Source organism: Meleagris gallopavo, chromosome 10, assembly GCF_000146605.3.
Source record: "Meleagris gallopavo isolate NT-WF06-2002-E0010 breed Aviagen turkey brand Nicholas breeding stock chromosome 10, Turkey_5.1, whole genome shotgun sequence".
In the NCBI taxonomy this organism is placed as follows: domain Eukaryota; kingdom Metazoa; phylum Chordata; class Aves; order Galliformes; family Phasianidae; genus Meleagris; species Meleagris gallopavo.
In genome coordinates, this window is record NC_015020.2 from 14178596 (window position 1) to 14205857 (window position 27262).

Sequence of the window (27262 nt, forward strand, 5' to 3'; positions counted from 1 at the left end):
GCAGAGCAATGTCCACCACTATGGCCCTCAATAGGGAATCTTGAGTTGACAGTAGCTGTGGTGCCTCCAGTCTAAATGTTAAGAGCCCTCAGAATAGGGTGGGTGGGAGAAATGACCTGACTGCCAAGGAAGGCTGCGAGCAGCCCTGCCATGTGCTGTGTTAGTTATATGGAGAACACAGCCTCCTATTCTGATGAGAATATGATTTATCAATGAGCTGGTTCTACAGAGTTTAGATATTGTCTCTACCAAGTATGACCACAGAACAGAAGTCCAACTGCTTGACTTTCTCCCCTGGAATGCAGGGTCAGGAGTTTCATGCTTTTTCCTTTTTCAGGTCGCTTTGAAGAAAATATGGCTCACTTGGACAGTGTAAAGGTGAGAAGAACAGAAGATAGATAGGACTTCTATGCCAACTAAAACTACGGTTTGAGCTTGTCTTTATGCAAAAACTGTCTATCAGGGACACAAAATGTTACTTCTGCCTCAACCGCGTGGCCGCTGACCCCCAGCATCCACCAGCCTTCTTGGGGTTTCCCCACCTTGAGTCCTTGTAACAGGTGGAGCTGTCTGAGATGGAAGATATGGAAGTAAGCTTCCTAGACCAAGAGATCTTGCGGGGGTGCCAAGGCAAGCCAGGCTCAAGGTGCTGCAGGGCTTATTCCAGGTGGACGCACACTGCCCCTGCCTGCAGCCCCAGGAGCTCCTCTGAATCTCAGGCTGCTCGTGGTGGGCCCAAGTTTCATAGTGCTTAGTTCAGGGCTTGAGATGGCCATTAGGAAGCAACAGGGGCAGGCGCAAGGCAGGATCTGAGGGTGCCTGTGCTGAGCTGGTGTGCTTGAGTGAGGTGACAGGGCTGGGTGGCCACAGCAGCAGGTTCCTAACAGCCCCGTGGTGGTTACGGCCAAGATCAATGGAGGAAGGACAGACAGTACATCAGGAGCATCAGGGACTGGGCACAAACCACGGCATAGCATCCAGCTGTGGCTTGAGAACTCTGGCCTGAACGAAAGCAGGGCTCTTAGCAGTTAGTGAGTGGACCAGGTGAGACTTATCAGGGTGAGCAAGCTCTATTAATGCCTCCAGGGCCCTGCAAACTGCTTGGTCCCACCTGTGGAGGAGTGGAGGTGTAATCCCCAAGTATAACTAGGCCTCCAATCAACATATATCCCCCTGGAAAGCTGTCAGGAGGAATGAAGGATGGAGTCACATTAGTAGGAAGTAGAGTGTCTTTGTGCATAAGAGCTGTCTTGCTGCTTCAAAGACTGAATGCTGTCTGCTGCCCTGAAGGTGACTGCATGCAGCTTGGTTGGGCTGGCATCTCGTTATCCCAAGCAGGGAGGTTTGAAGGTAACGTGCTTAATCAGTATTCTGCTTAGTCTGTGTAGTGAAGTGGAAGGTTAGTTTGCTGTTGCTGTATGTCTTCTCCTTAGTTTTCTTCCTCTGACTCCACTTGAAGCAGCAGGAGCAGTAGAAAAAGCTTCCTTATTAATGGTGGCCCGTAAGTGTGAGCCTGGCAGCTGGTAGATGGGCAAAGATGAAATCATTTGTGTTCCTGTCTGCACAAGACTAAAAGCAATGCAGAGGAGGCAGCTTTAATTAAAACCAACTGCCATAGGTCATAAAGCAGCCTTATCAACTTGCAGGCACAGCATACCATGCTCCAGAGAGCGCTGGGCTGTGGGAAATGGGGTTGTAATAACTGAGTGCAGGTGAGGAGCCCTGGAACTCAGTGCAGAGCAAATGTCTCAGCCCTACTTCTTGCTTCCTGTGATCATAAAAAACACGTGGGAGCTGTGGTTGTACTGAAGGATGGCATCCAGTAATGCAAGCCACTACATTTACACCTTTTAAAAAGGTGGAGTAGCACATGAAAAGCCATTTGGCTTTCTCTGTGCTTCATTCTAAGCCAGACTGAAAATCTCCATTCTGCTGCTGATAGTGGGCTGCTGTATGGGGTGTGACTGATACTCAGCCTTTGCTTTTGGTTAGGGAACTGATCTTGCTGCAAACAGCTATGTGTTATTCTGTAATGCCTCCTGCAGAAGTCGCAGCCCAGCTTTTCCCAGACTGCTTGGAATGAAGCACTTCAGTGCACTGTGGCTGTGTAGGGGTTGGAAGACTTGTTTGACACTTCTGTTAGCTACAGTAAAGAAACGTGTGCACGTCCCAGTCCACAACAGACCACAGAACTACTAAATTTGCTACCTCCAAGAATCCAAAAGTCATGAGGCCTTGGTCGCAGCGTTTTTTTTTTTTTTTAATACAAAGAAATCTCAGGGTCTTTATTTTCTTACTGGCTTCTGAACATTGAGTTCTTATTCTCAAGCGTTCAGGCCCTCATAGTCGTGGAAAGAAATCTTCTCTTGTAATAGTAGCTATATAGAAGCCTAACTCTAAGTTTTGTAACTTCTGTGTGTGCGTATGTGAACTGAATGCTCCTACTGTCCAATGCTACCTAATGTGTTCCTTCTCCATTTGGACTTCTGTGCAGTACAGGTTATAAGCAATGACATCAGGAACTGAGAGCTGGCTTTCAAATCTTTTCGAACTGAGCTTCCCAAACCAAGTAACTATGCCCAATGGGAAGGCTGCATGGCTATCTCTGAGTGTTGGCCACGATGAGGGATGTTTCATGCCAGGCCTTGCATAGAACTATGCCTTCTGTGGGCTTTGAGTGGCTGGCAAAGCATGGAGGTGTTCTCTGCTTTTCCCTTGGGGTGTTGCAAAGTGCTTATTTCAATCCTAGGTCTGAACTGCTGCCAGGCTTTGTTCAAAAAAAATATATATATATAAAGGAAAGCAAGCATGCAAGTCACGGGAAACTTCTGGGTATGTTTTAGCCACGTTAGTAATGCTAGATGTGTTTCCATTTGCAGTTCACTCTTCTGTAAGGTCTTGTGTGCTGAGCTCCCCTTGCTGCTGCTGTTGGGTGCTCAGGTGGCTGGGAGACCAAGCTGTCTGTATTTGAGCTTGGACTTATAAACACACTAGGGCATGTCAGTGTAGACAAGTGTTAAGAAACCTTAGACATATCTGCAGTGGTAGTGCACGTAATGAGCGTGGAGTTAACTGCAAGCTGGAATCCAAAATCACATTGCAGTGATCACTTCTTCTCTAAATGAGAAATGTTTGGTACTTTAGTGAGAAGAAAGTTGTTTTCCATATGTGTACATGAGTAAGAAACTCAGGTGAGGAAATGACAGCCAAAGATCTTTTCTGTTTGGGGTTTAGAAGTTTGCTGCTGCCATGAAGTAGTTAGCATGGGATCCAAAGGCAGAGGATGGGGTTGGTGCTTCTGTTCCCAGGGGAGTAATAGTTCATCTCTCAGTTTCAGATAGCCAACAAGTTATACTGCTTTTATTCAGGCCTCTAAAATGTAGTTGTACCTCTAGATTTGATGTACAAAGTGTTCTGTGCACATATGTTTTTATTTTCTCTTTGCAAACTCTTTGTGGCTTTGACCTTTGAAGGACTGTAAAATGAATCTATATTTATAAGAGTGCTGGGCTGATGCAGAGACACCTGGGTTTTGCTGCTTTGCTTAGAGATCCTCAGCGAGTTGCTGAGTTTTTTTGACCTTCCTTTCTTTCCTGGATTGAACAGTTGGTGAACTTTAAAAATAATGCTGTAAGAAACTCAGTAGTACTGTAAACTGTGAATGAAAAACGGGAATTACTTAGTGATGATGGATTATTAGCATAGTGGGGATGTGCCCTGCAAACTTAATGCAGGTTATCGAATGTGCGGTGTATTTAAAATGTACATAGAGCCAGTTCTCATTTTTGCAGAATCTTTAAATGGCTCCTAAGACTAATAAAGACCAGCTGGCTGTGGATGGAGGGGTGGTGGAGATCTGCCTGGAATTCCTTTAAATTTCCTTGGAGCGTGTTGTATGTGAGGCATGAAGTCCCAAATCAAACATTTCCGGTGATACACAGCATGTTTGTCTAGATGCATTCGCAGCCTGTGTGACCATGCTATTCTCCTGCTAAAGATAAATGCAGAGTAGGGCAAGGCAATGGTGTTGCAGACCAATTAAGAGCTTTGGTAATGCACTGAGAGGGGCAGAGGACAGCATGTTCTGCTGGGCACAGCTTGTTGAGGGGCTGGACTCGATGATCTCTGGAGGTCCCTTCCAACCCCTACGATTCTGCTGTCCCTGCACTTGGATTGGGTTTGCATAGCACACGAACATCCATAACAGGTTTGCTGGGTTTATAAGTTGTAAACAAGTCCACAACTTCATGTGACACAAGCTTGTGTATCCCTTAAGCAGATCTTTCAGATTGAGAAATGTTATGCTTACTGTGTGATAGCATCCTGTGAGCTGTAGGAGCTCACCTCTGCCTGCAGGACACCAAACTGCCCGCGGGAGCCAGGGCAGCTAGTCCTGGTGCAACCTGTCTGAAGCTGCTGGCAATTAGCTTTTAACAGAAATCAGCAAGAGCTTTCAGATCCAGTTGCAAAAATAGATGCTACCTGTGTTTGCTCTGAGAGGAGTTAGGATGCCGTTGCATGCTGAGTATTATTAGAGCTTCATTTTGCTGATGCCCGAGGACAGACTCAGCTTTGTTTCTACCTCCTGGGCACAAATTATTTCAGAAAGAGCATGTCTGTGCAGTGCAACACCTTGCTGCCCTTGTTTAGTGCATGTCCTAGCTGTACCACCCCAGCCCCTGTGGCATCCTGGAGGGGAACAGTGGCTCAGCCTCCGACATCCAGGCTGAATTGCTAGTGATAAGCACCACAGATGCTGGTTAGGCCTCTAAAAAAACAAACATCTTAATGCAGATGGTGAGCAGTGCCACTGATTATTAATGCAGGACCACTGTGGAATACTGTATGGGTGTCAATAAAGACTCAAGATCCCTCTGAGGTGAATGGTTTACTCTTCTGTGACAATATTCTGTGGCTGGTGGACTTGGCTCCCTTGCACACATTAGGGGCAAGACCTTAATGGTCTGGGTCTTTGGTTGCAAAAATCATCCTCTGGTGCAGAATGCTCATTTGAAAGTAAATAAATGAAAAGGCCTTTAACAGCAACCCGTCCTGTGGGCTTTCAGTTAAAGAACCTCTGCAGTATTCAGCTAAAACAGAGAACGGGCTAGAAAACCCTCTGAGGGTTGGGTTGGGTGAGCTGATCAATGTATCTTTACTGCCATCAGTCAGCTCTCTCAGTTAATAAATCAAACCCTTGCCAGCTGAAGTATCTCATCAGAAATGTCAGTAGATAATGTACGAAGTTGTTCTATGAGGTTATTCTTTGTCAGAGGTTTGATGTATGTGCTTGGTGGGAACAAACTGATGACTATGGACTTGTTAGGCACCGGAAGTCCCCTCTGGAGAGCCAGATCCATCCATTTTCCCATCTATGTCTCATTTCTGTACCCAGTTACGTGACTTCCCCTTGAAAACATTTCCTATGAATATTGTACATAAATATTTCCAAGAAATCAACAAACTATTGTTTGGCTTCTGTATTTTTTTTCTCTTTTGAGAGAGAGAGTTTCTTCATCAGGAAACATGACTGCTGTTGGTCTTTTCAGCAGGTCTGGTGGGGAGGTTATTGTTTCTGGGTTTGGGCTGTTTGTTTAGATGGTTGTTGGTTTTGTTGTTGTTGACTTTGCCCTCCATTGTTGGCAGTCTAGGGAAGTGGGTGGTTCTCTGTTTTGTTTTTGTTTAAAATTATTTATACAGGCAGGCTTTTGTGGGGATGAGATTTTCTCTGGGTTTTTGTATTTCTTTATAAGATTTACTGTATCTCGAGGCGTTTTTGGTTTTGTTCAGCTTTTGTTATCCCTGAATTCAGCTTGCTCATAGTATCTTCCAAGTGGCTTCTGTGGCTACCTGCTTCTGTAGCCTTTTATGGACAGACTGATGAACAACCTAAAGGCTTTTACCTTTTGTCCTGGACTGCCCACTGGTCAGGGTATATGGGGCTTCTGCCCAGATGTGTGCTGGGTTCACCCAGGGAACGCAGCTGACTTGTCCTCCTAGCAGGGCCAGGGGGTGGAGAAGGCCAGAAACTGCTCTAGACCACATGGGACCATACAGCAACTGTGATGGTGAAGCCACGTGTTTCTGTCCCCAGTTGGTGCTGGAGGGCGCATGCAAGAGCATGTCTCATCCACTTTTGGATTTATTAACCCTTGCTTATCCTCCACCAATGCTTATTTTAAAAGGATATATAAAGAAAGAAGGCGAGGTAGTATCTCACAGAATCATGGAATCACCAAGGTTGGAACATCGTCCGTCAGACCATCCACCTATCACCAATATTTTCCCACTACGTATCTTCCCTTAGTAAAACATTTAAATGTTTCTTGAACATCTCCAGGGACAATGGCTGCACACCTCTTTGATCTTATAAGTGAAGGAGTAGGTCTCTGTTAGAGCTGGATGTATCCTCTGAGTTCATAGCTGGCCATGTGGCTGAGGTGGTGTGCAGTGCTATGGCTTTGGTATGTTGTGGCAGGACAACAGCTGCTGGCCTACAAGGCATTCATTTGCCCATGTTGAGGAAGAGCATGTTTGCCAAAAGTCTCACCAAGCTGACTATGAGAGTGGCTCAAGTGAAGGAATCATTTTGCAGAAGGGGCTGTTTGGAAGCCTGGTAGACTTCACAAGACCCTGCCAGCCCTGTCTGGCTGAGGACAGTCTTCGTTATAAGCAACTGGAGAAAGTCTTCAAGTCAGAAGTTGGTTCTTCCCAGAGATTTTAACACTGACTCCTCACAGCAGAACACAAGCAGTCCAGGAGGCTTCTGAAGGATGTCGGGCAACAACTTAGCCCAGGCTTGACACAGGTTGTGCAGGGAAGATGTGCAGCTGGATCTGCTTTCCCTTAACAATAACAGGCTGACTATGTGGTGGGCTACAGCAGCCTTACCTGAAATGACCAAGGAATAGTGGATTCAGGATTGGGAAACAGGGATTTCTTGAGAAACCTTGACTTCAACTATCCCAATACCCAGTGAGATGCATCTGTGAGTGCTGGGAGAGCTGGCTGCTTGTCACTGCAGGGCTGCACTTTGTTGTCTTTGAAAGCTCTTGGAAATAAGGGCATGAGCCTGACAACTGGAAGAAGGTGAATGTTGCACCTACCTCCAAGAAGATTAGGAAGAACAGTTCAGGAAGCTACTTAGTTGGTCAGGCTCACTTTGCTGCTTGAGAGAATCATGGAGCAAGACCTCTTGGAGCACGTTTCTGGGCACTGGAAAGAGAAAGCAGTGGCTAGGAAGAGACAGCATGGATATGTGAAGGGTAGATTATGCTTGACCAACCTGAGGTAAAATGAATAAATGTGTGGATGAGGGAAAGCAGTGGATATCACTTACCTTGGCTTTAGCCAGGCCCTCTGTGCAGGCTTCTCGTGGCTTTCTTGTGTCCAAGTTGGGTTGTTGAGAGCTGGATGGGTGGCCTCCTAGATGTGTGGAAGAACTGGCTGGGACACGTGGCACGAAGCATGGTGGTTAATGGCTTGTGCTCTACCCAAAGGCTGGGTACTTGTGGAATGACTCAGGGAACCCTCCTGGGACCCCTCCTGTTTTGGGAGTGTGGTTGGCTAGAGAACTCCTGAGGTCTGTTCTGACCTGAATAATTATGTTGTCCAAACAAACTGATGTCAACTGGATGTCAGCGTCAGGAGGAGACAGTGCCCACATCCCATTATAGACAGCTATTTTTGCCTAGAGGTCTAGTCATTTTTCTGTTGAAATGATGAAGGACAGACAGATTCTGTAGCCACCTCTTTCTTTGAGAGGAGGACTGTGGTGATAGAAGATGCACTGCTTGCGTGTTTCTGTAGTAGCATCCTTGACCCTAAAATAAATTTGGTGCACATAAATAATGTACAAATTTCTTAGCCCCTTTTCACTAAGCTGTAAGAGCAGAGTTTTCCAGCCATACCTAGGAGTTTTATTGCTGCTCTAAAGCATTCCTTCAAATTGGTTTCTTCCTTTTTTCATTTTTTTTTTTCCAGTTTGCACTAGAGACCTCCATTATAATAATCCATTTTAAGATAAAGTTTATGACTAGTTGGAAAACAATGGTGATAACTTGAGTTTTTTCTGGAATTTTAGTTGAACAAAAATGAAATTTAGGAGATACAGTAGTAGGGTGTTGTGGAGTCACTGTCCCTGGAAGTTTTTTTAAAAAAAAAAAAAAACAAAACAAAACACAAGAACATTTAGATGTTGTGCTGAGGGACATGGTTTAGTGGGGAAATATTGGTGGTGGGTGGATGGTTGGACTGAATGAGCTTGGAGGTCTTTTCCAACTTTGGTGATTCTGTGATGATTCTACAAGTTCTCCTGCTAGGTGGATATTGAGTTTCCCAACAGTTCTGTAAATGTGGGGTCCTAAAGTCAATATTGTGACCAATCACAGGAGTCTTCTGGGCGTTGAAGGAAATTTTTTTTCTTAAGCAGTGATATCTTAGTTGATAAAAACACTCTAATCCATTTTTACCTGCCATAAAATGGATAAATGTGATGCAGTGTTGTCTTCGGGGCTTAGAAGCTCAAGGTTTTGCTTTTATTCTTTATAACTTTAAACTCATTTAGACTTGTCATTGATGGTTTTCCTTCTGCCTGCTTCAGTTAAGACATTTGAAGGCTGGAATAGTGGTGGTTGATGCCTCCATTTGGATTCTCTATGCTGTCAGAGGGGAAAATTTAAACCTCAACACCTAACTCAGTTTTTTTTGTCTTAGTGAAGCCTTCCTCGCTTCCAGCTCTCTGAGAGACAGTGAAGCTTTATTTAATGAGAACCTACTGAAGCCAGCCACTGAAGGACACTGCAAAGTATCTATGCTCGGTTTTCATCTTTATTTTCATGACTGAAATCTTTTTGTTTTTAAATAGGAAAAATGAAGGATTGCTCTTTCATTCACATCCTTCTGGACTGAGTCTTTCATCATTGTATGTAGCAGTTCTTAATGACCAATGCATTTTCACTGCATTGCGTTTTTACTGGCATCTGTGATATGGGATGGCACGAGGGGATTACTGACCTAGCTCTTCCTTAAGTGACTTACACCAAAGCCAAAAACAGGACTGATGCACCACTGCCTTAAATACTGAGAGGTGGGTCGGTACCATCGTGGGTCAGAAGGGCACACCTTTCTGGGACACCTGAGCTTCCCCACTTGCAAGCAGAGCCAGGTCTGCTTTGAGGAACAGGATGGGATGGACCTTGGTGCCCCTAATCTGGATGAAGGATTGCAATGAGCAGCTTAGCTCTGCAATGTGAGGCAACAAAAGCCATTTTGGTGGCCAGCCTTTTTCTAGGGAGGCCTTGCTTGCCCGCGGCTGGCTGTGATGGATGTGGAAACTCGGGGTCTTTGGCAGCCAAAGAAGCTGCTCAGTAGCACCACAGCACTGACAGTTGCCTGTGAAATTCAGCACTAGCAGCTTCCCTTTGCTTCTAAGAAAGAAGAAAATGTTGGGAGTGATGCTGGAGAGCAGAAGTGAGGCACCGTTGTGTTGAACCTGTTTTGTTTTTTTTTTTTTCATGCTGTATGCAGATGTTGAGAAGGCTTTGCATGAAACCCAGTACATTGCAACATGTTATAAATACATGTTCTTGCATATAAACATAATAAATCCAAATACAAGGCCAGTATGACTTGGAAGAGTCCCCAGAACTTGGGCCAAAGTGAGTATGAAGACAAATTTATGGAGGATTGAAAACAAGTGTGACCCCAAGCTCATCCGAGTGATGACCTTGAGCTCTGTTCCTTCCTTGCAGGCTGGGTTCTTTCCCACACCTGCACTGAGATCTCTCAGCTGGGAAGAGATGTTGGCTCTTCAGTTCTCTGGAATTTATCAAACCAGTTTTTTTTCTGTTTAAAAGACTTAAAAGTGAGCAGGCAGTTACTTCAACACCGTCACAAAAAGATGTAGAAGTATTGTAAGCTTGCATGGCTTTTCCCAGCACTGTGAGCTGCAGCTGGAGGACTTGGAAAAGTTTATGCAAAAGTGTAGAAATCAGAACTGTTTTATACAGCTGTGAAGGTTCTTCTTGAAGGTGAAGCCAAGTGATTTTTCTCACTTTATCTGAAATATTTGTATTGACTGGAGCTGCTCTGTTGAAAACCAGGAATCAGGCACCGTCTTGGCCAAACCTGATGGATCCAGCTGTGTCTGCAAAAACTCACTCCTCAGACATGGGGGAGCTCTGCAGTTTCTCTGGCTACACTTGAGCTGCTCAGTGAGACAGGACAAGGCTTCGTGGGCAGTCCTGAAGACAAGTGGTCTTGTGCACACCCTGTCCTTGCACTCTTTCCTGCCTTTCTTGCCCAAAACAGTGAGACTTTGTTCCTATTGCCTTCTGGAGTTAGCCCAGGGCTTGTGCTCTCCCAATAAGCAGATACTGCTTGACAGAACATCAGCTGGTGTCTGCTGAAACTTCACCGAGGAGCTCAGTAACACCACACAGCCCCTGCAGTGGCCATATTTCATCAGGGCTATTTGGTCTGCCATGGACTGGGAGGCTTCTGGAGTTGCAGTGTCCCCAAAGTTGTTTTGAACTTTAAGGCACCTCACTGCATACAAACACTTTTAAAATGACCTCCCCGGTCCTGGTGCCTTCAGCTTTACCCCGGTTTTCAATGTTGGCACCAGTGGCTGCCCTACTGTTTGCCCACCTCTGCCTCTGTGCTGTGCTCTTCTAAATGATCTTTTGAAGAAGCAAATGCAGAGGTCACTGTGAAGTGTACATTTCCATCAGGGCTTCCAATGCTGTGCTCTGGGAGACAGCTGCTACTTCTGCACCAGTCTGTGTCCTGAGATGCAGCCACTTGGGATGGACAGAAATAACAGCAAAGGAACAAATCAAGCCCTTGTGATCATCACCTAGATGGGCAGGTATCTCGTTCATCGTGTCCACAGCACAAAACTGAAGCGCTTTGGAAACTGAGTGCATTTCCTCCATGCTCTCCATTATTTTTGACATATACTGTGGTGTTTCTGACATGTTCTTATACAAACCAGAGGCTTGAGGCAGAAAAGCAGCAGCAGCAGCAGGAAGCCTTTGTCCTGGGGAGTGCTTACCTTTCAGGGATCAAAGCTCAGTGCAGAGCATGAAGGTGCCCAGACTTGGTAATTGCAGTAAGCAATTACACTGGGCACAGGCCAGGAGCTTGCAGTCCTGTCAAGTTGCTCCCCCTCCGTGTTTGTCTTGAAAAGGACTAAAGAATTCATCCTGTCAGACTTGTGTCTAGACACTTTGTTTTCTTTTGCATCAGTAGTTGTGCACTCAGCTGCTTTCTTACAGTAGTATTCAATGCATGGACGTGTGTAACAGCCTGGTGGTTGCATGAATAGGAACTGGACAGCCCGCATCCTTCTTCAGCTGGCCAAATCCTGCATGAATCTCATTTAGCCCCACGTCATGCAATTCTGGTCTCTGAGGGAGGAGGAAAACAAGCAACAAATTAAGATGTTTAAAAGAGATTGGGCACCAGAGTGCAGTTGGCTCCTCAGCTATTTCAGTGTACCCATCCCTTGCGCTGCGGGTAAATGCATGCTGACTCAACCTTCTGAGCAGCCCATGTGTCCGTGTCTGTTACCATCACATCTTAACTTCTCCTGTAGTGTCTTTTTGTCCCTTGGTGAGACACGGATCCTTGGGGCATGAAGCTTGTTTTCTCTGGGGCTGCAGTCCTATTCATTTGTTGGCCTGGCTGTAACACAAATGGATAAAATAAGCAATTCACCCAGAAGAGTTTAATTACTCCAAACACCCTCTTCATTGCTCTCAGAGGTATTTTAGCTTCCATGGCTTGTGCTGGATGAGGTTATGGCTCAGGGGTACAGCTCTAGCAGCAGATTCTGTGTAGGACAGAGGCAAGGCAGGCTGCTAGTGCTCTCTGCTCTGTAGCTGCATGTCTTTTAGGGTTTGGAGGGTGCAGTGTAGACATGGGAAGGCAGTAACCCCACATGCTCCCATCCTTATTTCTCCTCATAGGGTGGCCAGTCTTTAAAAACAAATGTAGGAGGCAGGCCCCCCAGGCTGGGCCGTGCCGTGTGACCCTGTACGTGGGTAACAGCCCCGTGGACCGGCTGAGGAGCTGGGAATTGACTGGTTCCCAGGGCTGCAGCCTGGGGGTGATGGCAGCAGCATAGCCTGGAGCCTGAGCAAGCCCCACAGCAGCACTCTGACTCATCTTGCAGGCACGTCGGGATGGACCCAGTTAAACCAGGACATCTGGGCAAGTCTGACTCCTCTGCTCACACAGCACTGGAGCCCTGTCCCTTGCTAGAAGTTCCTAGGGAATGCACTCTGTGCCTTGAAGGAATTCTTATGAGTTCTTGTTTAAAAGCTTAGAAGAACTGTACGTATCTCCCGTTGTCACATTCTCTAGGGGGTTGTGCTGTAATAGGTGTTGAGATGCACATGATAGTTTGGAATACTTAGAAAGAACTGAATTCTTATTCAGAGCAGTGTCTTTCTGTGCGTCATCAGATCAGCAAGCATGAGGAGGCAGCACCATCCGAGACATGACAGCTGTCTGGAAGCGAGGGCCCAATTCTTGGCACTGCTGCCCTTCTGCATTTTGATAGCAGCCTCCTGAGTCTCTCTTTCATAGAATGACAGAATATTTTGAGTTGGAAGAGACTCTGAAAGGCTCTCTAGTCCGCCTCTCCTGCACTGAATAGGGACACTCACAGCTCCATCAGGTACTCAGAGCCCCATCCAGCCTGACCTTGAATGCTGGCTCTCTGGGCTGTGAGGGCACATTGTTGGCTTTTGTCCGGCTGCCATCCACCAGTACTCCCGTGTCCTTTTCATCAGGGCTGTGCTATATCTTTACATCCCCCAACTTGTACTGATAGCAAGGGTTGCCACCATCCAGGTACAAGACCTTGCACTTGGTGCTGTTGAACCCCATGAGGTTCTCCTAGGCTCACTGCTCAGCCTGCCTAGGTCTCTCTGAACAGCATCCCATTCCTTGATGTGCTGGCTGCACCACATAGCTTGGTGTCATCCACAAACTTGCTGAGGGCACAATCAATCCCACTATCGGTGTCACTGGTCAAGATGTTAAAGAGCCCTAGTCCCAGTACTGACCTGTGAGAGAGACCCTGATCTCCATCTGGACATGGAGCCATTGACCATCACTCTCTGGATCCAATCTCACAACCAGTTCATTGTCCACTGAACACTCCACCTATCAAAGCCATATCTTTACAATTTGGAGAGAAGGATGTTGTTGGTAACGTGAAGTAATGTGGTTTCTCATGGTAATGTGAAAGGCCTTACTGGAGTCTGGATGGATGATATCATTGGCACTTCCCTTGTCCATTGATGCAGTGACACCATCATAGAAGGTTGCAGGTTGGTCAAGCAGGATTTGCTGCTGGTGCAGCCATGCCAGTTCTCCCATGTTACATCACCTCCCTCTCTTCCGTGTGCTTTAGCATAGATTCCTGGAGGATCTGCTTTACTATCTTTGCCAGCTCAGAGGTGAGACTGACAGGTCAGTTATTCCTTGGGTCATCCTTTCTACCCTTCTTGAAAAAGGGTGTGACATCACCTTTTATCTAGTAACCAGGGAGCCCTGCTCTGGAAGCCCATGGTATTGTGTAGCTGGGCCAGTCTGTTTGCTTGCCACGCTGCTGAGAGCTGAGGAGGGTGTTGCTCAGGTTCCTGTTCTCACACACTCTGTGGCACAACTTGCTTCAAATGCATTTGCAGTTTTTTTCCCCCTCATTTTTCACAATTCGCCTGCTCTGTGTTCATCTCTTCCAGGCCTTTAGCTGAAAGCACAGCAACATCTCCTGGAACTGGATGGCTATTGCAAGCTCAGCTGTCAAAGTGTCGTCCTTAAATCCCAAGTGGAGATATTCACTCAGTCCCAGAAACTCCATCTTGGCTCCCATTGTGCCAGGTGTTGAGGGTGGCATGGGGTAATGTCTGTCCAGCCCATCGCCTCCCCTTTTAGGGGAGGTTCAGGCTGAATATTAGAAAAAGTTTTCCTGCAAGAGGTGAGGCACTGGCACAGGCTGCCTAGGAAGGTGGTAGGGTCACCATCCCTGGAGGTAGAGATGTGGCACTGAAGGACGTGGTCAGTGGGCATGGTGGGTTGGGGTTGGACTTGGTGATTTTAGATGTCTTCTCCAGCCTTAATGATTCTATGATTCTTCATTTTAATGAGGTTGAGGAAGGAACCAGCTATCAGAAATTGCCTTTCAGTTATTCAGGTGTTGCTTAGAAGTTGTATCCAGCAATGCAGGTCATTGTGTCACACCAGTGCTCATTGCTTGGAGGGAAACCAGGGAGAGACAGATGGAGAACAGGACTGACACCACACCAAAAGGTGTCTCTACACTGAAGGAGGTAGGAGGGATCCACCTCACAAGCAAGCAAAAGAACTGCCAAATATCTGAATTTAATTACTAAGGACTGGTCTCCTGTGAAGGGAAGCTACTGAGACTATGGGCATCTGTGAGAGTTGAGCAAGAAGCTGCTGAAAGAGGTTCTCTGCTCAGACATAAAGCAAGCAATTGTCTTCGTCCACCTTATATGTAAGACCAGATACAGCTGGAGAAAAAGACAAATGCAAAAGAGTGAAAATTGAGTGCTCCAAGGCCTCTCATAAGAGACAGCAGCAGCGAGGTTGAACAGCACTGTCTTGTAACTGCATCATCACTGACTCCTGTGTCTGTGGGACAACACCTCCGTGCACAGAAGCTCTTGGAGCACAGCCGAGTTGGACTGCAGCCCAAGCCCAGGCTCCCTCCCTTCTCCTGGAAGGGACCTGTTGCCCACATAGCTTAGAGGAAACTGGAAGTCCAGGTTTGTTGTATGAGACCACATTCGGGTGAGAGTAGTGAGGCACTTTGAGGTGGGCTCTGGCTTAGGGAGGAGGATTTTTGCACTTGCGTAGAGTATCTCTTGTTTGGCAACATCTCATATTGGCATGGAGAATGACACTTTTTCCTTGGCAGTGCTTGATGCAAGCTATGGGCTTTATTTATTATTTGTTTGTTTATTTACCTCCTGGTATGGCTTCACCCATCATACACCATTCACTGGTGCATTCAGGTGCAGAAAATGGCCATTTAGGTACAGTTTTGTGGTGCAATGTGACCAACCCATGGCAGAGAGGGCAGACAGCATTCAACTTTTTTTTTTTTTGTTGAGCTGATGACAAAGCTGATGTTTGGGCTGCCATGGCTGGACGATGAGATTCGTCACGCTGTGGGTGAGAAAAGAGAATTTATTCCTGTGTGATGTCTGAAGGATGGGGGGAAAGCTTATTGCTTTCCTGCAGTCTTCTCCTTTTTTCCTCCCACAAATAGAGCAATGAAAACATAAATGCTGTTAGTGGAAGCTTTAGTTTTGCTTTTCTGCTGAAATTCCAGGAGAGACGTGCCACCAGCAAGGCATTGATGAGGCACAGGTTGGGCAGCTCAGAGTTCCTCAACCAAGATTTTGCAGCTCCAAGCTCTTTACTGCTTCTGTGCCCTGTTCAGGGAAAGGAAGGGCTCTGCATTATTTAAACCTAGCCGTGCTTTTTCAGAGAGACACATCTTTCCCTTGTTCTAACGATTAACCAAGGGGATCACGTTGCAGAAGAACATAAGAGCCGGGATGGGGAGAAGGAGTGTGGATGTGAATGCAGATTTCTTGTCTGGTGCAACACAAAGACTGCTTGTACTACAGCGCGCCCTGCAGCATTATCTGCCAAAGGTTTTTGTTTAATTTCAGCTGCTGTCCTTGTTACATCTCGACTGGCTAATTAGTATTTTAGGTGCTCCTAGAACACTTGGACGTATTCCTGCGACTTTCACACACATCTCTGTTGCTGTTCCTTCCTCCTGCCCTGCGTGATCACGGCAGTAACATCATTTCTGCTTGCTGATGGGCTGAAATCTTTCAAACAGGAGGAAAACTCAATCTCCTCTGCTCGTTCATGGGCATCGTCTCCTTCTGACACTGGCATCCATTTGACATCAGCTTTTTTAACAACAATCCAGGACAGAATGGACCTCGGACTTCTCTAGCCAGCCTTAATACAGGGACTGCTTGAACTGCTCCCACAAGCAGATGAACTTGGTGAACAGTGACAAAGAAGCAGTATCGAGCATTTATGCAAAGCACCCAACCCCATAACTTGTTTTACAGATCTTCAGCCACAAACCGTTTCCAGAAGTGACACTTCTCAAAGCACACGGTCACTCTGCTTGCTTTTTCCCACCTGATGTCTGGGAGGTTCTGCAAGCAGAAGGATAATACGTTTTTGTACCTGGATGTTTAGTACGCAGAGGCACTTCCCAAGCATTCTGTGAGAACAAAAAGCCCTTTTCCTGACTGTTTACAGATGACTTGCAAAGAATTAGCAAGAGGTTTGAGCATGGCTGAGCCGAACAGCTGCTGAGAATTCCAATCTGTGGTTGCAAGCCTGGCTCTTTCCACCAGCTCTGCTTTGAAAAATGCAGGAATGAGGCATGTCCCAAGCTAATGCTGTCCAGCAAGGGCACAGTAAAGAGGAAACCTTGTCTCATTTCCATTCCCTGCTCTTTGAAAGCTGATTCTTTAAGTGTTATCATTTCTGAATGCTTTTCAGTGTTTGGGTTCCAGCTGTGATCTCGTGGGCTGCAATGTGCTTTTTTTGAGCTGGAAGGAGGTTGCATGAACAGTGACATGAAGATGATTGCTTGCATCTGTGTGCTGTGTGCACTGGGATGTATCAGTCCCTGCAATGAATAATGCCCATACCTCTACCTTTTGATTTTTGCAGCGTTGGTTTTCCTTTATTGCATGTGTTCTGAAGGGCAAAGGCTGGCTTTCTAAATTTTCTAGGCTCTCCAATTGTATCTTCTGTAATCCTTAAGAACCGTGCTGAAGAACACAGGATCTTCCAAAGCCAGGTTAGCCCCAAATCCTTGTGTTGACATCCTTGTGTTGTCAGTGTCTGCATTGGGAAGGGCTGAAACAAAGTCACCAATAAGTGTCGTGCACATCCCCAGTCATCAGAGCTAATTGTTCTGTGCCACCAGGGAACTTTCTTACCAGAAACAGAGATATTAAATGACAGAAACATTGCACTTTGATACCAGCAGTGGGCTTTAGTAACCTTGTTTTACTTTTCCTTGCTTTTTAATGAATTGGACATCCCTAAAGTCCTATTCGGAGGCACTTTGGGACATTTCTTTCTTTGCAGGTGCAAAGCCCTGAGCCCTCAGGAGTACTTGGCTCTGACTTTACAGAAGGCAAACCAAGCAATCAAACGGTACGTGAAACCAAACCAAACAAAATCAAAGGAACAATGCACTTTTCTTATGGAGGTGTTTCTCCACAGCTGGTGTAGCATATGCAGAAGCCTGGAGTGGTGCTGCAAAGCTTTTACAGGGCTCATTAGAGCTGACCTACTTCTGTTATGTTTTCAACTTCTGGATAGAGGCATCTTCCAACTCCTGCTAACAGCAGCGTGGTAGAGATGTCTTCTCACTTCTGAAACATAGTTTTTTCTGCTCCAAGCTTCAGCTTTGCTGGAATGGCCAAGGTACCTTGAAGTAAGAGTGAACCTACGGTGACTGCTTTCTCTAATGCATATTTGCACATCAGCTCCAATGTAAAACAAATACCTTCCCTGCCAGATGTAAGATACCATTTAATTTTTCACTGTAGTTTGCTTTGGGCTGTGGGCAGAGTCTGTTGGGCTGCAGAAGGACAGAACCTTTGTCGTTTGTTGTGTTTCATCTGGGGACTGCTCTGTAATTCAGCACAAGCAAAAGGAGGATATCTGACCTGAAAACATCCTAGGCTTCCTGTCATTTTCTTGGAGCAAAACCAGTTTGTCCGACTGACTTCAGGGAGCCTGTGCTGCAGTGCACCTGACTTTGTGTCTGCTGCCTCCACCCTTTTAACCAGACTTCTTCAGGCAGATTTGCACGTACTGAGTATGTGATTTTGGAGCTGACAGAAGATGACAGGGCTAGGCTGAACTGAAACCTGTTCACATGGTTTAAGCTCATATCATCCATTCTTTGGATCAAAAATCTGATTGCCAAAGTGCATACTAATGAAATAATGGAGACCTAAGGGGAATTGGAAGCCAACAGTTTGACAGCAGAGGTCTGCTAGCCTGCTTTTCTGACAGTTTCCCTGTCAGACCTTGTTATATAGTCACTTCTACATCTGAGGGATGACAGAGTGGATTAGCACATCCAAGTTAGATGGCAATGAAAACAAACATCTTTTATCAGCTAAGCATCCCCTTCTGGAGCCATTCCTGTGCTGATGGCTGCAAGGGCCTTTCTGCTGCTTCCTCCTGTGAAAAGGATGACATCCAGTAATGGCATCCCAGAGCTGACAATGTACTTGCCAGTCTGAGCCCATGTCTTGGGACTGCTGTCTCTGCTGGGTGTCTGCTCATGACCCTGCAAATCACAAGCTGTACAACTGGAGATAAGGCTCTTGAGTTCCTGTATTCCCAACCATGAAGATGTGAAGAATAATGCACCACATTGCATTAATCAGCAAGGGACGTAAAGGCTACTGGAGCCAGAATGAAGATGATTTACTGGCCTGAATTGCCATAGGACTCATCCTGAGTTCCTTGCTAAGGCCTTGTTGCATTCACGCTCCTACCAATAGAAAGCAGGAGCACGAGGTGGCAAACACATTTACATTTGTTACCATGATGTTCCTCCTGCCCACTGCTGAGTCCTACGTTCCTGCTGCGACCCGAAGTCTGTTTGCAGATATGTGAGCTATGGCACAAGCCATTCCTTGCAGCCTGCTATGTATTCTGGCGCGTCCTTGCGTGCCAGCAGCCATCGAGGTGGGAATGTTGCCTTTGTTAACAGGACTGAGTTTGGTTCTTGGTTCTTGCATCGAGGTCTCACTACCTGTGCCACTGCTGGTGCAGATATGCTGGTACTATGCTGGAAGAAGATTTTTCTAGACAGAAGTGACGTTATATACAAATTGCTGGTTAATTTGCTGCTTTCTTAACATCACTGATCTTACAGCTACATCCTTAAGCAGATGTGTGTGAATATGAACCACCCAGTAGTAAAATTACATCTCATTTGGATGCAGAGCACAGCTTCCTTACTGCCAGGCTTTCAAGCCTGGCAGGAGCTCCAGGGTTGCTCGTGCAGAAATAGCTGGTCTGCCTGAACAAGCTTATGAGTGTTGTGCTTCAGCATCTGAGGCAGAAGTGTGAGCCTCACAAAGGCATGTGCTGCATTTCTTATAGGCAGCACCAGCTCAGCTTGCTCAGATGCTCACACTGAGCCTATGGCAGGTCTGGGAACATGCTCCAAAAAGTGCCCAGGCCTCTAACAAGTAGACGTGTCTCTCTGAAGACACTGAGCATTTGGCACAGCTCAGTGGCTGCTCATCCTTCTCAGCTGCTTGCTCCTCCATCCTGGACTTGTGGCAGTTTGTAGTTTGGGGTTTTTCTTTGGATTCATACAGAGGTGTGGAGGAATCACAAGAAAGAAGCATTGAGGCGGCAGAGCAAGGCAGAAAGACCAGCACGGAGCTCTGGGATAACCTGCTTTCCTTTCTTCTCCTTCCAGTTGTGCTCTCCTGGTGAGATGAAAGAGGGTACCCAGCAGTCTTTTCCCCGTTTGCTCTCAAGACAGAGGCTTCACCTTTCTGTCCACCAGCCAGGAAGACACTGGTCTTCAGGTCAGTGGGTTTTAATATCTCTTAAATCAGATCATCCTCCAAAGTGCAACCCCTCCCTGGAGCAAGCAGCCCTGGACAAATCCAAACACCCTTCAGCCAGGAAAGGTCTCAAGGCCAGGCCCACCCTTAGCCAAACAGCACCCATGTATTGAAGGTCTGGTTTGCTGCTAAGTGCTGCAAGGAAAACACCCGTCCCACCCCAACCCGTAGGATGGTGACCAGTCCTTGTGCAGGCATTGTGGTGAGCCGTGCTTGGGAAAGTTTCTGGGCAAAAAAAAAGTAAGGAAATTGGGTTAAACAGACCATCCTTTATACTTTTCAGGGGCTTGGCTAAATAAATACTTTTCTTCTGGTGAAAAAATTAGCTTTAACAGTAAAATCCTTCAGCCTTCACAAAACGTCCCCAGCTATTCAGGTTTGCTTATTAAAAGTCTGCTTTTATATAAATAACTCCTCCTTCATCAGTACCTGTGTGGTTTATGCACACCCACGCACAGATATGTGCATGAGTCTAGGTTTAGTTATTCCTAAAACTTAAACCAGTCCTTAAAACACACGATTATAGTCATAGAATCATCAAAGCTGGAGAAGACCTCCAAGATCATCCATTCCAACCACCCACCTGTCACCAATAATCCCCACTAAACCACATCCCTCAGTACAACATCTAAGTGGTTCTTGCACACTTCCAGGGATGGTGACTCCACCATCTCCCTGGGAAATTTGTTCACATTCCAGGATCCAAGTGGACCCAGTTGCCATGTCAGCAGATTAGTGCCTACAAAAGAGCTGCAAACACCGGGCAGAAATTCAGCATCCCGTCTCTCAGGCATGTGAGCTGAATCCTAAGGACTTTCATTTGTCCTTCATCCCACGTGGGAAAAGTCAGCCTGAGCCCATCTTCCTCAGGCTCTTAGATCTGGGAAGGCAGTGAGCGAGGCTCTGCCCTGCTGCAGGCTGTTTTGTGTGTGAGGGAGCGATACCACGCCGTGACAAATTGCAGAAACCATAGGAAATTTGTCGGGCTCTCTACTACTGGCTCAGCAGCATCAGAATTGCTTTCACTGTCTGGTAATTAGGCAAAACGTAGCCTTGTTTTCCTCCTTTGCAACCTCGTAGTGGCTGGTGCATCAAAGCAAGGGCACATTGCCTGGCACAAGGAGCTCTCACCCTCAAGCAGTTTCATATCCAGAGGGCTGGATTCAGCCGAGGGAAATCAGATCTGTAAAAAGTGTCCTGTTAGCTCCTTTATGGGTACAGTGGATCGTTGCAGTTGCAATTCTTGTGCAGGGTACATTTTGATATATCCGCAGAAGTTTTGGGAGGAGAAATCCTGATAGCAGAAGGTTGGGTAGAGGCTTCAAAAGTTGCCTTCAGAAGTTGACCTAACGCTGCTAATTGCCACGCCTGCTTTAACTAACATAGACTTCACCAGGAGCATCTACCCCAAGGGTAAGTCCTGAACGTAACTGTGGTGCTTGCTCCAGAGCTCTGTGTTCATGCAGAGAAAAGACTTCATAGCTGCCTATTTACTAAGATGGTACGGGAGGGACATCTGAAGAAACAGATGCAGGCTCTCTTCTCCAAAGAGAAAATGGGATGAAGAACAAAAATGACCTCAACGACTGTGGGAAAATCATAGGAACCTATCTTGGAGACAGAAAGGAGAAATATATACGCGTAGATAAGGGCTGTGTGCAAAAGTTGAGTACTGTTCTTCGGGGAATTTCAGTGCATCAAAGGAATGTGATATCAGACCTGGATTAACATCAGAAGAAAGGTTTTCTGAGGAAAAGAAGAAAGAGGGTGTGAGAGATTTATCTGGACAGAAGGTATGATGGACTCTCTGGTGTTAAATTTTGAGGTGCTTTCTGGCTTTTCCCTGCTTTGCTAACCAAGCTCAAATAAAGAGCGAACTCCTTCTGCTCGGATGTTTTTGAGTGCAGGAGAGATGGCTAGCAGGCTTTGTGGTGGGGCCAGGAAATGGGGCAATAATTTATTGAGTGTATGTGCTCAATTTTCTATTACAAGCATAGGTTGAAGCCTTTTCTTTCCTCATGGCAAAAGAAAACCCATTAAAGTCTGCCCACAGTCTGACATGCTGTGCTGTCCTGCTGAGAAGGACTAAGTTGAACCCAGAAGTGGGAGATTCAGATACTTTCCACAAGATGAAGGATCAGCTAAGCGTGCTGCAATGCTTGGTGTGTCAGGGCTGTATTAGGAACACACCACACGGGCACCAAATGGCCTTTGCATGAAAGAAAACACAGGAGAGTTCTTTCGTCGTAATTACTAACAGGGAAGAAATTGCCTTGCTAAAGGCAAAGTGCCTAATGATACCGCACCTCACTGGTTCAACCTGCACTGGAAGCAATAGCTAAGCCAAAACTCCGCATACCTTGAAGTAAACTTCTTTTTGAGGGGTTTAACCCAAGCTCAAGAGGCAAAGTGGCTCTTCCTGACCCATAGGCACTCCCAATGCTTCGAGATGTAACGTGGTTCTTCTCTTGAAGGCTCCAGAGTCGCTGAGGCATCACGCTGGCAAAGACCACCTCCTTACTACTATTATTTGGTCTCCTCAGAGACTAAGTGCGTGCATTAAGCAAAGCAAAGTTAGGTTGAATTCTGCTGCCTGGGCCTTGGGCTCGGCAATCACTGCGTATGGGATGGGGCCTTGGGTTCAGCAGTGTTGCCTCTCTCTGTGTTTGGCTACAAACAGGCAACCACCACCTGTCTTTTCATAGGGCTGCTTTTCTGCTAACACCTTCAAATCCTGATGAGCTTCTCAAGACCTTTCCAGCTCTGCTGGCCTCACGTTGGGCTGTCTGTGCCCAGCTCAGGTGGTGGCTGCTCCAGGATTTGCATGCAGTTTTGGTTAAGTATGATATTGCTTCTTCTCCAAAAATCCCCCATCTGCCCTAAGTCACCAACAGGTGTCCCAGCCAGGTACGTGCTCTTTGCTTTCCCCTTTCCCTCCACCAGCCTTGCCTCGGATCCAAGGGCAGGGAGACACAAGGCAGGTCCAGCGGCGAGCTGATCCGCATCAACAAGGACTCCAGACATCTTTGCTGGGTTCCAGCCCCAAGCCTTGGCCTCAACTCTGCTGCCAATGTTAACAGTTCTGATACACACATCTCTATATCTCTGTGGAGAGATGGGGGTTTATTTGTTTGAGTATTTTTAGGTAACTTCCCACAGTTGGGCCCTCATCAGGATGCCTCAGTCTTTCCATTTTCCAAAAATCCCAACTTTTGCTCATTTTTCATTCTCCCTCCCCCCAGCCTCCTTCCCAGGCACTGAGTCATCATGGCTTATTATTAGCACTGGTGCTGAAGTTCTCTGTCATTTTTTCTCTTCCCAAAACAGCCAGCAATTTTTGACCCCACCTCTGCACTGTGGATGGCTTTCGGACATCCTTTGGATCCGCTGCCTTCCAGGTTAGTGATGGATCTTCCCTTTTCTTACCAAATTGTTAAAAATAGATAAGAAATCACAGTCCCTCATCCTTCAGCACTTTGATTCTTTGTTTTTCTGTCAAGTTACATTCCCTTTATTATTATTATTATTTTTTTTTTTTTGCACCTCCCATAAAATCTTTTGCCAAGCTTTACTTGCATCACCTCCTTTGGTATAAAGCAATATCAGCCCACAACACTAAATACCTTTGCAGCCTCTCATCTCTCAAATATTCTTGACAGTTGCTCCTGCAGACGCAGCCCAACAAGCAGTGCATCCTGCTGACACAGCACCAGCCTCCTTTGCTCTTGCATAATTTTCAGTTGGCAAGCTGACCTTCTGATGCTGCTGCTCCTGCTTTAATTCTAATTTGATTGTTATCAGTGCTGCTAATTGGAGGGAAAGCCAGCCACCCACAAGCACTATGCAATCTCCTCCCTGTCTCCTCTCCAGCAACCCACCAGAACAGCTTGATTTCACCAAATACATGTTTAAAAGGGCAGTACCCGTGGACAGACAGCAAAGGCAGGGAAAACACTGGGCTAATTACTATCTTCCTTCATTAGGCAGGCTGCTCCACGAGGCTCCAGCAATTAAGGATGGTGCTGAGGAACAAGCTGGACAGGAATTGTTCTGATGGAGAGAATCCTGCTGTGCAGCCTGGCTGGTAGGACCTGATGCCCACCGTTGCCAACAGCATCCCAGAATGGGGGCAGGTGCTCACTCCGTGGGATAAGCACTGGTAACTCCTGGAGCACATATCTCTGCTGGAAATACTTTGCCTGGAAAGTGCCTTTCTCTTCATGGCTTGTTATTTGGTGGCATTTTACTGAGCTAATGGTTAATACCTTCAGATTCTGCTTTCCAACAGCCCTGCTTGGTGAGCCAGAGTCCCCAGCATGGATTTGTACATGGATGTGCAGATCTGCAGGCAAGGCAGAGGTATTTCTCCTGGCACTTGGTGCCATTTGTTCCTCCTCACACAGCAATGAGTGTATTTTTTGCTGTCTTGTCACTTCTTTAGCTCTGTCCCCAGGTGTAGTCTCTGTCCAGCTACAAAAAGTGAACACTGAGTCCAAGATCGGGGCAAACACTTGAGCAATCTCTTTCCAGCCCACTACTTCCTTCATGTTTGCAAATCCTGGTTCTTCCCTGATCAGATTCTCATCTATCTAGCTGTCACACATCCAAACCCACTTTGCCAATTAATTATGATTGCTCTCTTGTGACAATTTTGCTTAAGCAAAAAAAAAAAAAAAAAGGGACAGAGGATCAGTGGAGCCCATCCCTTCCAGGGACAAAGATGGCTGTAACAGGTAGCAGTCTGGCTTTCAGGCAGAGAAGCAGCATTTTTAGGCTGCTGGAGATCCTGGATTTTGATGTCTTACTTTCTTTCTACTTTATGTAGTTTATTTTCTCAACTGCTTTTCTGCAGAAGGCACCACGTTTGTAAGAACAGCAAATGTTCCAAGCCTGTCTCAGCCTCTTCTCTTAGATGACAGTCGCATTCTTCTCCATTAAGTATGATGTTCTGTGGCAGGATTCAAGCTGGATTCTCCCTCTGGATGTCCATTCCAGCTTTCAGATGGTGACATACAAAGGTAAAGGCATTCCCAGAGCTCTGTGCACGAGGATGGCAGCTGGGAGGACCCACCACTTCGCTGTCACAACTGGTAGGATTTTGTGCTGTGTCATTCCTGGCAATATTTGATTGTGGGGAAACACTCTTCATGGTGATGTACGTAGGTTGCTCCGAAAGTAATGCCTTCTATTTATTCCCGTGGAAACTACAACAGATACAAAGAGTGCAGCTACAAAACACTTTTTTAACGCAGCCATCACATTAGCCATGCGTTTTTGCCAGTGATGGACAAAAGCCTGCGTGCCACTCTTGTAAATATCTGTACCTGTGGAGGTGACCCACTGTTTCACAGCTGGGAATATGCTGCCCACAAAGTCCATCTTTCGTTGTCCTGAACAGGTGGAAGTCAGGAGAAGCCAAATTTGGAATGTACAACGTGCTGTGCTAGCACAACCCAGCCAGGATTGGATGGGGCCTGGCGTTACAGAGCTGCAAGAGACAGGTCGTCCTCTTCTCTGGCCGTACTGTCGGTCAGGCATCATTTTAGTCAGCGCCGTGATGTAGCAGTCAGGGTTGAGGCAGGTGGAAGGGCTCTGGCAGAGCACCCAGCGGAGGAGGGCAGCCGCTCCGCAGTCCGCAGCGCCCTCTGCTGGAACGTGTGCGTGCTGTCAGCTGGAGCCACGGCTGGAAGTCCTGCGGCGCCCTTTGGAGGAGCAGGGAGGGATCCTGATGTTGGAAATACCGAAATAATTTTTGTCAGGATGGCACCTCTGATAAAAGCAGATTTTATTCGCGATTGCAATGCACCTATGGACACAACGCGACGGTCTTTATACCCTGTTTTCTCCCTCTTGCCTCCCTCCCCCATCCCGTTTCCCCACTGGCTGAGTACTCCAGGTTCACAATCTTATCAGAAGGTTTACATTTGTTAATTAATTGTTAATTGCTTTGTTATCTGGTGTCAGTCCTGTCGTCTCCAAGATGTCTCAACACTCTTCTTGTTCATATTGATATGGTGATTTTGTTCGGAGTCCTTGGTAAACAAAGTACGGAGGGGAGGGGAGGTGCCCGATCTTCCTCAATACCTTCTTCGGGCACTTCGTGAGGCGTGCAACGAATGGTCGTTTTAATTTGCGCAGGATACTCTTGCAATATGTGTGACGTGTCTTTTCAATGCTGGCTTACTAGCTTGTATATACGTTTTTAATTATTTAACTTCTCCTTTAATTCTCTATTACTCAGGTCCTGTCTATCCAGCACCAGAAGCTAGTAGTTAAAGATATTTATCACATCTAGCTTGCCTTTTTACTGATGGCCCAGAAGTTTCTTTCAGATGGCTGCACAGACAGTCTTTGTGCTTATAATTTACTCCATCTACCTAATCTCTACGGATATATAGATATAGATATATACATACAAACAAATTACTTTACTTATATACTGAGGATGTGTTGTTGAGAAGATTCATCTAGGGGATTAGCAATGAAAACTTATCAGAGAACCCCAATAAAATAGAAAGGCCCCTGAAAAGAACCATTAGTTCTAATAAAGGACCCAAAAGGTAGCAGAGGCAGAAATTAACAAAATTCTTACTTTGTTCTGATGCAGGAACAACATTCAATTCCCACCCCAAAAAGAGCCGCTCGGTTTTGGCAGAGGGAGTCTGGGGGATTGCTGGAGCTGGATGCAAAGGAGGATCGATGAGATGAAAGGGCATCAGTGAGGTGCAGAGGTAACAGCACACAGCTGGTCATGGGCTCGTTAACCTGCCCGAGCAAATGGGCTGTTGGTAAGGCAGAAGGCAGCGGCCAGGTCCTTGTGCTCACAGAGCAACCAAAGGGACAGAGAGCATCCAGAAACTATGTAAAGAAAATGGAAAAGAGATTACCCCATGGGATGGTCTGAAAAACGGGGTGCAGCTGCTTTGGAGGAGTCAGGAAAGCCCAGTTGCTCACAGTTACCTTCATTTCTGCATAAAGAGGCTGGAAGAGGGAGAGAGGCTTGGTAATGCTTTGCTGGGGGGCAGCTGGGGCTGCAGGGATGGCTACAAACCCGGGATGCACCAAATTCCTCACTGTCCTGAAGTTCAGGCCTGCTGAGCTGCAGCATAGCAGAGAGAAAGCTCCCAAATGGAGTATTTGTTTATACAGGTACAATATATATACAGTTCTTAGCTGTATATGTACAGTATACAGCTCTTAGCAGAAGGGATGGGGAGGACTGAAGACTTCAGTGCAGCCACTTCAGCCCTGCAAGTCTTCATTTAAAAGATGGCAAAGTGGAGCCTGTGCAACCTGCTGGGCTGGGGTACTGAATTTACAAAGGTGTCACAGCCGGATGTCACAGGTAACACCTCTGCAGCTGGATAGTCATAGGACAAGGGAGAATGGTCTCAAACTGAGACAGGAGAGGTTTAGGTTAGAAGTTTTTCACTCAGAGGGTGGTGATGTACTGGAACACGCTGCCCAAGGAGGCTGTGGATGCCCCATTCCTGCAGGCATTCAAGGCCAGGCTGGATGTGGCTCTGGGCAGCCTGGTCTGCTGGTTGGCGACCCTGCACATAGCAGTG

At 46.5% G+C, this 27262-nt stretch overlaps 1 long non-coding RNA gene across 1 annotated transcript; it reads left to right on the plus strand.

Moving 5' to 3' along the window:
• The first annotated feature begins 1128 nt into the window (after positions 1 to 1128).
• LOC116216986 lies at positions 1129 to 23084 on the plus strand. The gene is made up of 3 exons (XR_004160790.1): positions 1129 to 1350; positions 19544 to 19655; positions 20394 to 23084. It is a non-coding gene; the product is annotated as an uncharacterized LOC116216986 (long non-coding RNA).
• The last annotated feature ends 4178 nt before the right edge of the window (positions 23085 to 27262 follow it).